Source organism: Rhinoraja longicauda, chromosome 2 (genome assembly GCF_053455715.1).
Source record: "Rhinoraja longicauda isolate Sanriku21f chromosome 2, sRhiLon1.1, whole genome shotgun sequence".
Taxonomy (NCBI): Eukaryota; Metazoa; Chordata; class Chondrichthyes; order Rajiformes; family Arhynchobatidae; genus Rhinoraja; species Rhinoraja longicauda.
The window spans coordinates 75,488,122-75,499,883 of record NC_135954.1 but is presented as its reverse complement, the minus strand read 5'-3'; positions in this window follow the sequence as shown (position 1 = coordinate 75,499,883).

Genomic DNA, 11,762 nt, shown 5'->3' with positions numbered 1-11,762 from the left:
TTCATTGACCTATTCCTATCCAAGTCGTACAGTTGCTCTTTTGAAATTAGATTTAACCATTTGAAAACTACAATTATTCTTTAATCACACCATAGAACCATATTATTTCATGCCATATAGTATATGTGCAGTCCACCAGAAGTAAAAAATAGTGATGTGCATTTACGCATTCGCATCCATGGGTCTGGTTCTGCTGAATGGTATTGGGATGTAGGTTCTTGTAATCAAAAATGGTGTCAAGGTCACTGGAGTGTGATTTTATTGCTACAATTTTCATAAATATATTGTTGGAAGAAGAATTAGAAAGGGAATCTGAGCTCTCAGCAGAAGGCCGAAAACCATTTCTACAGCTGAATCTCTGTAACTAATATCAGTGTGTTATTGGTGGGTGTACAATACAAAGATACAGTGAAATACTTTGGTTGCATGCTACCCCGCCAATTCACATGAGTACAAAATATAATGTGCAGCGTTTTCGCATTACAGTTACAGAGAGAGTGTAGATTAAAAAAAGTCCAAGGACCACAATGAGGTAATAGACAATAGGTGCAGGAGTAGGCCATTCGGTCCTTCGAGCCAGCACCGCCATTCACCGTGATCATGGCTGATCATGCACAATCAGTACCCCGTTCGTGCCTTCTCCCCATATCCCCTTACTCCACTATCATTAAGAGCTCTAACTCTCTTGAAAGCATCCAGAGAATTGGCCTCCACTGTCTTCTGAGGCAGAGAATTCCACAGCTTCACAACTCTGAGTAAAAAAGTTCTTCCTCATCTCCATTCTAAATGGCCTATCCCTTATTTTTAAACTGTGGCCCCTGGTTCGGGACCTCCCCAACATCGGGAACATGTTTCCTGCCTCTAGCATGTCCAATCCCTTAATAATCATATGTTTCAATAAGATCCCCTCTCATCCTTCTAAATTCCAGGGTATACAAACTCAGCCGCTCCAGTCTTTCAACGTACGACAGTCCCGACATTCCGGGAATTAACCTCATGAACCTACGCTGCACTCCTTCAATAGCAAGAATGACCTTCCTCAAGTTTGGAGACCAAAACTGCACACAATACTCCAGGTGTGGTCTCACTAGGGCCCTGTACAACTGCAGAAGAACCTCTTTGCTCCTATACTCAACTCCCCTTGTTATGAAGGCCAACATTCCATTGGCTTTCTTCACTGCCTGCTGTACCTGCATGCTTCCTTTCTGTGACTGATGCACTAGGACACCCAGATCTCGTTGTACTTCCCCTTTTCCTAACTTGACACTGTTCAGATAATAATCTGCCTTCCTGTTCTCACCACCAAAGTGGATAACCTCACATTTATCTACATTAAACTGCATCTGCCATGCATCCGCCCACTCACACAACCTGTCCAAGTCACCCTGCAACCTCATAGCATTTTCCTCACAGTTCACACTGCCACCCAGCTTTGTGTCATCTGCAAATTTGCTAATAATAAAAAATAATAATAATATATTCCTTTATTCATCCCACACCGGGGAAATTTACTGTTACTTTTGGTAACATTGGGAAGGTTTGGAGAACGGAACTACATCCTTATTAGTTTGAATACGTCTGATGGTATGTATTTCAAGCTTTTGTATCTTCTGCCCGACAGAAAAGGGGAGAACAGGAAATGACCAGAGTGTAAATGGCCCAGTATGTTGGCTTTCTTGATGCAATGTTGCGTTGGATAGACCTGATTTTGGTAATGGGTGCGGGGAGGTGGGTGTTGGTGTGTGCAATGGATTGGGTTACATCCACAACTTTCATGATACTTCCTGCAGTCTTAGGCAGATCTGTTGCCAAATCAAGTTGTGGTGCATTCCAATTCAAATCTTTCTATGGTGCATCTGTAGAAGTTGGTTAAAGTTGTTGGCGACACATTTAACTTTCTTATTCTTCTGAGGAAGTAGAGGTATTGATGTGCTTTTTGGCCAAATCTTCAATGTGGTTACTTCATTGTTGGAGATGTTTATGCCTAAGAACGTGAAGCTCTCAACCATGTCCACTTTGCCACCATTGATGCGGTCTAGGGCATGTACACCACCTTGTTTTCTGAAATCATTAACCAGCTCCTTTGTCTTGCTGACATTGAGGGATAGGTTGTTGTCTTGACACCATGTTACTAAGCTCGCTATCTCCATCCTGTACTCTGTCTCGTCACTGTTCAAGGTTCGGTCTGTTCTGGGTGGTGTCATCTGCAAACTTGTAAATGGAGTTAGAGCTGAATTTGGTGGCATGGTTGTGAGCATATACAAATTATAGTAAGGGACTTTAGTGAGGATATTCTCATGGAAATCTGACACGCAAATCTGCCATATCTGTTTTCTCCGGTCCTGGAGATATCTGTAACATACGTTGCCGCATAAGGAAGATGATTGATACACACGAGAGAAAGAAAACGGACTTAATTATTCCCAGCCAGAGTAATCAGCATATACAATAAACTGATAGAACGCTGCAGATTACAGTAATACTCCTAGACCCATGCCTGTCACATGAGTGTCGGGGAAAAAAGGACAGTAAGAGTTATTTTCAGGGAAACAAGAGGTTTGTGTTTTCTCTCATTTTCGCACTTTCTCCCTCCCTCGTAGTCTCACACTCAAACTCTCTCTAACTTTCTCTTTCCTTCTCTCTTTTCTTTCCCCCTCTCTTACTTGCTCTTTTCCTCTCCAATTCTCTTTCTCCCCTTTATATCTCATGAGAAATAGAGAGAGTGCAAGGGGAGAGAAAGTCACTCTTTCATTTTCTCTCTCAACTGCAGACAGCAGAGTATCTGACTGCCCTTTTCTGTCCCATGGTGCAGAGAGCTGCAAAATCTTAAAGTATGTGTAAGGTAAAAATGTGAAAATATAAACAATATATATCATAGTGTCATGCAGTATGGAAACAGGTTCTCTCGCCCACTAAGTCAGTGCTGACCATCAATCATCCACCTAGACACTTCTTAGGCTCCCTCGGTCATGGCTGACCATGGGTAATGCATCCTAGTTGGCTGCTTGCTCCACACCTCGGCTAGAGCAGCGTCGCTTGTGGCTGAAGAGACCAATGCGGGAGTGACCGTCTCTGTTGCAAAGGTCACATTTGTGTGTGGTCTCTGGTCTGTTGAAGTTGCTGTGCTCCTTTCTGCGTGCCCGCTTGTCTGCCGCTGCATTCATCGGTTTCTCTTCTCCCGTATTGAGATGTTGGTTCAGGGTACCTCTCCACCTCGTACGGTCAGCTGCAAGGCTCTCCCAGGACTCCACATCGATGTCGAGCGCCTTTAAATCTCTCTTGCAGACATCCTTGTAATGTAGCTGGGGTGGCCGATGTTTCTCCTCCCAGATGTTAGCTTTCCATAGAGGATGTCTTTTGGAATACGGCCATCCTCCATGCGATGGACATGGCCCAGCCACCATAGCCTGCGCTGCCTCAGTAGAGTGTACACACTCGGAAAGCCAGTTCGAGACAGAATCTCGGCGTTGGACACTGTCTTGCCAGAATATACCCAGAATACAGCGGATGCTTCTAAGGTGGAAGATGTTGAGTCTTCTCTCCAGTCTGGCGCATGTAGTCCATGCCTCACTGCTGTACAGCAGCGTGCTGTTGACACAGGCATTGTAGACTGCTATCTTTGTCTTCACTGTCAGCTTTGGATTGGTCCACACTCGAGTTGTGAGGCGAGCGAGAGTTGTAGCTGCCTTCCCGATCCTCTTGTCAATCTCTGTGTCCAAGGACAGGCCGTCGGTAATGGTGGAGCCGAGGTACGTGAACTGATGGATGGCATCGAGTTCGTAGTCGTCGATGTTGATGACAGGCGGTGCCTCGGTATCCTGCCCCAGACGTTCGTCCTCTTCAGGCTGATGGTCAGCCCAAAGTCCTTGCAAGCCTGATAGAAGCGGTCCATCAGTGACTGTAGTTCCTGCCGGGTGTGGGACACAACTGCTGCGTCATCGGCGAACAACATGTCTCTGATGAGAGCTTCACGTACTTTTGTCATGGCTCGGAGGTGGGTGAGGTTGAAGAGCCTGCCGTCTGATCTAGTACGCAGGTAGATCCCCTCTGTTGCAGTGCCAAAGGCATGTTTCAGGAGCAGAGCGAAGAAAATCCCAAAGAGTGTGGGAGCGAGGACGCAGCCTTGTTTGACGCCACTGCGGATGTCGAAGGGCTCCGAGAAACTGCCATTGAATGGCACTGTCCCCTTCATGTTGATGTGAAAGGGTTCTATCATGCTCTGCAGTTTTGGTGGGCAGCCGACCTTTGGGAGAGCCTTGAATAGGCCATCTCTGCTGACAAAGTCGAACACCTTGGTGAAGTCAATGAAAGCAATATACAGGGGCATCCGCTGTTCTCTGCACTTCTCCTGGAGCTGGCGAAGGGAGAAGACCATGTCTACTTTTGACCTTCCAGCTCGGAAACCGCACTGTGACTCTGGGTAGACATGTTCTGCCAGCTTCTGCAGGCGGATCAAGATGACTGGAGCAAAGACCTTGCTGACGATGTTGAGGAGGGAGATGCCTCTGTAGTTGCAGTCACTTCTCTCGCCCTTATTCTTATAGAGGGTAATGATCATGGCATCTCTCATGTCCTGCAGTACAGCTCCTTCTTGCCAGCACTGGCAGAGGACTTCATGCAAAGGAAGCAGTAAGGTAGTCTTGCAGTGCTTGATCAGGTCAGGGGGAATCCCGTCACTGCCTGGGGCCTTGCCTGAGGCCAGGCTGTCAATGGCCTTGCTGAGCTCTTCTTCCGTCAGCTCTCTAACTCATCCATGGTCGGCAGGCACTCGATGGCGTCAAGGGCTGAGGAGGACACAGTGTTCTATCTCGAGTAGAGGTCGGAGTAGTGTTCCACCCATCTCTCCATCTGCTGGCATTTGTCTGTGATTACTTCCCCAGTGGAGGATTTGAGGGGGGCTGTTTTGCTCTGGACTGGTCCTAGTGCCTTCTTAATGCCATTGTACATTCCCCTGATGTTCCCTGTTATGGCGGCCGTCTGGATGTCCTCACTAAGCTGTGTCCAGTACTCATTGGTGTACTGCCTGGCAGTCTGCTGAGCCTTGCTCCTGGCAGCCCCGAGGATCTGCAAGTTCTTCTCGTTGGCTGACCGCTTGTACTCGGCTAGGGCGGCGCTCTTGGCTTCGATGACGGGAGTCATCTCGGTCAACTTGGCCTCAAACCAGTCATGTGTCTTTTAGATTTTCTTCCCAAAGCTAGCCAAGGCTGTGCAGTGCATGGTGTCCCGCAGAGTTTCCCACTTCTCTGTTGCAGAGTCTCCAGGATGCAAGGTGCCAAATTCTCTCTCAAAAGCCTCTGCAAACTGTTGCATGATTGGATGGGGCATCTTGCTGACATCGATGCGGGGTTTCCCCTGCTTCTTGGTATGTTAGAACCTCTTTGATTGCAGCCTGATCTTGCAACACACCAAGGAGTGGTCTGTGTGGCAGTCCGCACTGTGGTAGGAGTGTGTGTGGAGAACGATCTTGAGGGCGGCATGTCTGACTAGGATCAGATCCAGTTGATGCCAGTGCTTTGAGTGTGGGTGCCTCCAGGAAATCTTGTGCTGGGGCTTTGTCTGGAAGTACGAGTTGGCGATGCACAGGTCATGGTAAGTGCACTGCTCGAGCAGTCGCTGTCCGTTCTCATTCATTTTGCCTACACCAAATTGCCCAAGGCAGGAAGACCATGATTCGTGGTCTGCGCCCACTCTGGCGTTGAAGTCGCCCAAAAGAACAAGTTCTTCCTTGCTGGGGATGCTGCTGATGATGGATGCGAGGTTCTCGTAGAATTCGTCCTTTGTGTCTGATGTGGCGGAGAGTGTCGGGACATGCACGCTGACAAGGATGACTGGGCCTGCGGTGGTGTTTAGGCGGAGGGTCGGGAGTCGCTCCGAGTCATTTCTGCCTGGTTCCACCGTGTTCAGCAGGCTTCCTTACTGCGAAGCCTACTCCATGTTCCCTGGGCTCGTCAGAGTCCTTCCCCTGTCAGTAGAAAGTGTAGTCCTTCCCCTTCAATGTGCCCGAGTCTGCCAGCCGTGTTTCCTGAAGGGTGGCTTATGTCTACGTTGAGTATCTTGAGCTCGTTGTTTATGACAGCTGTTTTCCTGGAATCACTGACGTCCTGTGGGTTTTCAGAGAGGCCGGTCATCATTGTCCGGACATTCCAAGTTCCCAGTTTTAGAGCTGGTCTCTTTTGATGTGTTCTTTTGTTTGCAGGTGCGATAGTTGTGATCTGCTGTTCGGATGGTTCCTAATCCCCGTGCACCCAGTGAGGAGAGCAGACCATGGCGGGATGGCACCTTATTGGCTGGGGGCTGCCCAGCTTGAGGCGGGCGGTAGCTGTCCAGTGAGATCCGAAAATCCCTCCCACCGTCGGGAGCAACCCCTGGCACCTCACTTTACGCCAATCTAGGGATGACTTATAACCGGTAACTGTTGCTCTCCGTGTAGTGTCGACGCCGCAGGCGAAGCTGGAGTGTCCTCTCCAGGTTGTAGGTGTAGGTTTGCAGTGATGTGTGGTCGGATGCAAGCCTGGGCGATGTCATATGAAGGACAGGCTGTTGTCCATGCAGCACGTCCCCCCTCTCCATGTCGCTGATTGATCCAAAGGAACAGCAGAGCTGTTACAGTTTGGCACCAGCGCCGTCGCAGGAGCTGCCAGAATGAGGTTGTAGACAACGACCAACTACCTTTGGGACTCTGACTCCGGATTTTCTTGAGGTTTACTCCTGGAGCCTTTTCCATGACTGGATATGGCCACAAGGCAGTTGAAGTTTTAGATCAGAGTTTTCCCTCTCCTAGATGGACTGCCTTCCCAGGCTGACGAGCCTCATCTGCCTGAGACTCGTGGGGGAGGGAGCGTCTACCTTCCCGTACAGGTCTATGAAACCTGCCCACTGCCCACGCGACTAATCCTACACTAATATCATTTTATTCTCCCCACATTCCCCAGATTGTTACACTCGTTTACACACGAGGGACAGGTCAAAGGATTTTACCAACCAGTGTGTCTTTGGAATGAGGAGGGAAACTGGCGCACCCTGATTTATGACCTCTGCACATGGGGAAATGGATGGTTCTTTATTTATTTTATCTATACCCCTCATACTTTCAGACTTAAGATTTCTCTTATCCTTCTCTGATCCAAAGAAAGCAACCCTTTCTCACACAGGGAGAACATACAAACTCCGCATAGACAGCACCAAGCTCAGGGTTGAACCCTGTCAATGGAGATGTGAGGCAGCAGCCCTCCTAGCTCTGCCACTGTCCTAGGCTTCATTTTTTCAGCTCTAGTTTACAAAACATTAAATTGTCCTACAGTATTAAAGAATTAACGTGGTATGGTAGTCAACAACATTATTGAAAATGGGTCATCTGAGAGTAATTATTTCTTCACGAGGATTCCATCAACTAATTACTTGTGCATTTGTACGAGTAATGTCTGGCAATCAAATGAATCTTTATTCAGAAACTCAGAGCACCAATTCAATGACATATTCCTGCTCGTATTCCAAAGGTGTTTTTCAATTTTCAATGCTTTTGTTTGTTTTCCAGCATAGAAAAAAATATTTGAAATCTCAGAATACGTTCCTGTGTATTGAAACATTAACTGATATTTAATTGCAACAACTTCACCTGACTTTATAATGACTTAAGGACTATAAAAATAGAGTTTTCTTTTCATTTTTCCCAAAGCCATGATTCAGAAATGAGAATTTTCAAAAGAACTAGATAAAATATATGTGAGAAAGGGCATTGAATGTGCTGTGACGGGGGTGCAAAATATAATTAATGTAATTGACGAGAGTAAAATTGGATAAAACTTGGGTGTGATTGAAATTCAGAGGATGCAGAAGGGATTCGCAAACATGTTGTCAGAACTGGAAAATTGAGGAATGATGGAACCAATGTCCTTGGGAGAGTGTTTGCTAGTGCTGTCGGGGAGGATTTAAACTAATGTGGCAGGGGGATGGGAGCACGAGCAGAGAGACAGAGGGGTGTAAAATGAGGGGAGAAGCAATAGGTAGCAAGGTGAAAAGTAAAAGTGGCAGGCAGACAAATCCAGGGCAAAAATCAAAAAGGGCCACTTTTCAACATAATTGTATAAGGGGTAAGAGTGTTGTAAAAACAAGCCTGAAGGCTTTGTGTCTCAATGCAAAGAGCATTCGTAATAAGGTGGATGAGTTGAATGTGCAGATAGTTATTAATGAATATGATATAGTTGGGATTACGGAGACATGGCTCCAGGGTGACCAAGGCTGGGAGCTGAACATCCAGGGATATTCATTATTCAGGAGGGATAGACAGAAAGGAAAAGGAGGTGGGGTAGCGTTGCTAGTTAGAGAGGAGATTAACGCAGTAGAAAGGAAGGACATTAGCTTGGAGGATGTGGAATCGATATGGGTAGAGCTGCGAAACACTAAGGGGCAGAAAACACTAGTGGGAGTTGTGTACAGGCCACCTAACAGTAGTAGTAGAGTTGGGGATAGCATCAAACAGGAAATTAGAAATGCGTGCAACAAAGGTAAAACAGTTATAAATGGGTGACTTCAATCTACATATAGATTGGGTGAATCAAATTGGCAGAGGTGCTGAGGAAGAGGATTTCTTGGAATGTATGCGGGATAGTTTTCTAAACCAACATGTAGAGGAACGAACGAGAGAGCAGGCTATTCTAGACTGGGTATTGAGTAATGAGGAAGGGTTAGTTAGCAGTCTTGATGTGCGTGGCCCCTTTCTCACATATATTTTATCTAGTTCTTTTGAAAATTCTCATTTCTGAATCAAGCAATGGCTTTGGGGAAAATGAAAAGAAAACTCTATTTTTATAGTCCTTAAGTCATTATAAAGTCAGGTGAAGTTGTTGCAATTAAATATCAGTTAATGTTTCAATACACAGGAACGTATTCTGAGATTTCAAATATTTTTTTCTATGCTGGAAAACAAACAAAAGCATTGAAAATTGAAAAACACCTTGATAGATGAAATAATAGCAGGGTGAATTGCAGGGCAATCAGCAGCAGTAGCAGCAGCAATCAGCAGCAGCAGCAGCAGCAAGCAGCAGCAGCAGCAGCAGCAAGCAGCACCAAGCTGTGTTGCTTGGGAAGTAGTGTGTGGGGATTGTGTGGGGATAGTAAGGAGTAAGACCTGTGTGATCTCCCGGACAAGTTTCGATCGCCTAGCTTGGGGTCGGAGAGGAATTTCCCGGATTTTTTCCCAAATTAGCCTGGGTTTTTTATCCGGTTTTTCGCCTCTCCCAGGAGATCACTCAGTTCTTTTGGGGGAGCGGTTGGAGTAGCGGCCGGGCGGTAGGTTTAGTAACCGAGCACAGGGCTTTGTTTGGAGAGTATGAGTGCCAGGGCAGTTTTTTGTTCTGGGTGTCGGATGTGGGGAATCTGGGAGTCTGATAGTCTTCCAGACATCCACATCTGCGCCAGGTGCGACGAGATGGGGCTCCTAAGGGACCGTATTAGGAACCTGGAGCGGCAGATTGATGACCTCCGTCTGATCAGGGAGAGTGAGGAGGTTATAGATAGGAGTTACAGAGAGGTGGTCACTCCAAGACCACGGGAGGTAGACAAGTGGGTCACTGTTAGGGGGGGCAAGGAGCAGAGGCAGGGACTAGGGAGTACCCCTTGGAAATAAGTACTCCTGTTTAAGTACTGTTGGGGGGGACAGCCTACCTGGGGGCAGCGACGGTGCCCGGGCCTCTGGCAAGGAGTCCGGCCCTGTTGCTCAGAAGGGTAGGGAAAGGAAGAGGAGAGCGATAGTAATAGGGGACTCTATAGTGAGGGGGTCAGATAGGCGTTTCTGTGGACGCAGTCGGGAGACCCGGATGGTGGTTTGCCTCCCTGGTGCCGGTGTCCGGGATGTGTCTGAGCGTGTCCAGGATATCCTGAAAGGGGAGGGAGAGGAGCCAGAGGTCGTGGTACATATAGGTACCAACAATATAGGTAGGATAAGGGAAGAGGTCCTGAAAGGAGAATTTAGGGGGCTAGGAAGAGAGTTAAAAAAAAGGACTTCCAAAGCAATAATCTCAGGCTTACTGCCTGTGCCACGCGATAGTGAGAATAGGAATGGAGTGAGGTGGAGGATAAATAAGTGGCTGAGGAACTGGTGCAGGGAGCAGGGTTTCAAGTTTCTGGATCATTGGGACCTCTTCTGGGGGAAGTATGACCTGTACAAAAAGGACGGGTTGCATCTGAACCTGAGGGGAACCAATATCCTGGCGGGGAGATTTGCTAAAATAATTGCAGAGACTTTAAACTAGTACGGTTGGGGGGGGGGGGGGACTCAAACACAGATAGCTAACAGGCAGTGTGTGAGGCAGGAGGCAGAAAAGGGAAACACTCAGACCCAATATGTAGGAGAGAAAGAAGGGAAAAAAAATAAATTGAGAATAAGAAATGATGGGTCCCTTAAATGTGTATATTTTAATGCTAGGAGCATTGTAAGAAAGGTGGATGAGCTTAGAGCCTGGATTGACATCTGGAAGTATGATGTTGTGGCGATCAGTGAAACATGGTTTCAGGAGGGTTGCGATTGGCAATTAAATATTCCAGGATTTCATTGTTTCAGATGTGATAGAATCGGAGGGGCAAGAGGTGGGGGTGTTGCATTGCTTGTCAGGGAGGATATCACAGCAGTGCTTTGGCAGGACAGACTAGAAGGCTCGATTAGGGAGGCTGTTTGGGTGGAACTCAGAAATGAGAAAGGTTTAGCAACACTTATAGGGGTGTATTATAGACCGCCAAATAGGGAACGAGAATTGGAAGAGCAAATATGTAAGGAGTTAGCAGATATTAGTAGTAAGCACAGAGTGGTGATTGTGGGTGATTTCAATTTTCCATATACAGACTGGGAATCGCATTCTGTTAAAGGGCTGGATGGTTTGGAGTTTGTAAAATGTGTGCAGGATAGTTTTTTGCAGCAATACGTAGAGGTGCCTACTAGAGAAGGGGTAGTGTTGGACCTCCTGTTAGGAAATGAGATGGGTCAGGTGACGGAGGTATGTGTTGAGGAGCACTTTGTGTCTAGTGATCACAATGCCATTAGTTTTAATATCATTATGGAGAAGGTCAAATCTGGACCAAGGGTTGAGATTTTGGATTGGAGAAAGGCTAATTTTGAGGAGATGAGAAAGGATTTAAAAGGAGTGAAATGGAAATTTTTGTTTTATGAAAAGGATATAATAGAGAAATGGAGGATATTTAAAGGTGAAATTTTGAGAGTACAGAGTCTTTATGTCCCTGTTCGGTGGAAAGGAAAGAATAATAATTTGAAAGAGCCGTGGTTTTCAAGGGAAATTGGACACTTGGTTCGGAAAAAGAGGGAGATATACAATAAATATAAGCGGCAGGGAGTAAATGAGGTTCTTGAGGAATATAAAGAATGTAAAAGGAATCTTAAGAAGGAAATTAGAAAAGTGAAAAAAAGATATGAGGCTGCTTTGGCAAGTAATGTAAAAGTAAACCCCAAGGGGTTCTACAGATATGTCAATAGCAAAAGGATAGTGAGGGATAAAATTGGTCCATTAGAGAGTCAGAGTGGTCAGCTATGTGCTGAGCCAGAAGAAATGGGGGAGATATTAAACAATTTCTTTTCTTCGGTATTTACCGAGGAGAAGGATATTGAATTATGTGAGGTAAGCGAAACAAGTAGAGTAGTGATGGAAATTAGGAGGATTAAAGAAGAGGAGGTACGGACACTTTTGAAAAATATAAAAGTGGATAAGTCTCCAGGTCCTGATAGGATATTCCCTAGGACATTGAGGGAAGTTAGT